At 32.0% G+C, this 989-nt stretch overlaps 1 protein-coding gene across 1 annotated transcript in view; it reads left to right on the forward strand.

The window, feature by feature from the left end:
* APBB1IP (amyloid beta (A4) precursor protein-binding, family B, member 1 interacting protein) overlaps window positions 1–989 on the forward strand; it is a 110,168-nt gene that overhangs the window by 16,406 nt on the left and 92,773 nt on the right. The window lies entirely within an intron of this gene.

Below are 989 nucleotides of genomic sequence, written 5' to 3' on the forward strand. Positions count from 1 at the left end.
TCGGTTCCAACTCGATGGCACCTGACAACAACAACAACAACAACAATGTATATACACACACATACTATATACAGTATACTGGTAATGGCATTTTTAAAGGATAACAACAACAACAAAAAATACATTATTTAAATAGTCATTGACCTAAGTCTAAAACATAATTGAAAGGCAGAAATTAAGTCATTTCTGATTGGTGAGCCCATGAAGGGTTTCACAGTAACTGCTGAATATAAAGCGAGCTTTCAGCAGTATTCTTGGCTAGTTCTGGATGATATTTTGGTCAACTTGAATATTTCTAGTTAGTTTTTAGGGATTAATAGAATTATCCCATTTTAAAAATACAAATTATGCCATGGCTTTGTGAATGAAGTTCCTCATACTAAGTTTTATCCTTCCTGTTTGGTGTCTGAGTTAACAGTGCTTATGAACCATGTAAGACTTCAGCGTTAGTGACTGCATGTCTGCCTTCCCATTAATTGAAATTTTTGTCAAAAGTGCTTTAAAGGCTTTAAGAATGTTTTGTGCGCAGCATAAACAAAACAGGTGATTTCATTTTAGGTAATTTATCCTAATTGATACTTGGCTAACAATTTTTTATAGCTTGCTAAGTGTATGAAATATTTCAGGAATGAAAGAGAAGAAGTGTTTCTTTCTAAGAAAGATCTTTTGATAGACATATTTAGTAGATTAAAGTACTCCTTTTAAAGAAAGTTTTGGTTCTAAGTCATTAGTGAAGATGAAATTTTTCTCTTCCTTGGTTGATCTCGAAGAATATTATGTAGATCATTTAGCTAACAGTGGAAATGTTTAATACATAACACACGAAGTATAGTAATTTCAAAGTAAATTGGGAATTCCCCTGGCCTTTACTGTTTGTTAAACAATTGTGTGGTTTTTTTTAATGTCTTATTGTGAATTATGTGCTAGTTTACATGGGAGAACATTAGTTTGACATTCATCCTATCATATATCATTTCATTGCCATGGTT

Source organism: Chrysochloris asiatica, unplaced genomic scaffold (assembly GCF_000296735.1).
Source record: "Chrysochloris asiatica unplaced genomic scaffold, ChrAsi1.0 scaffold00172, whole genome shotgun sequence".
Classification (NCBI taxonomy): Eukaryota; Metazoa; Chordata; class Mammalia; order Afrosoricida; family Chrysochloridae; genus Chrysochloris; species Chrysochloris asiatica.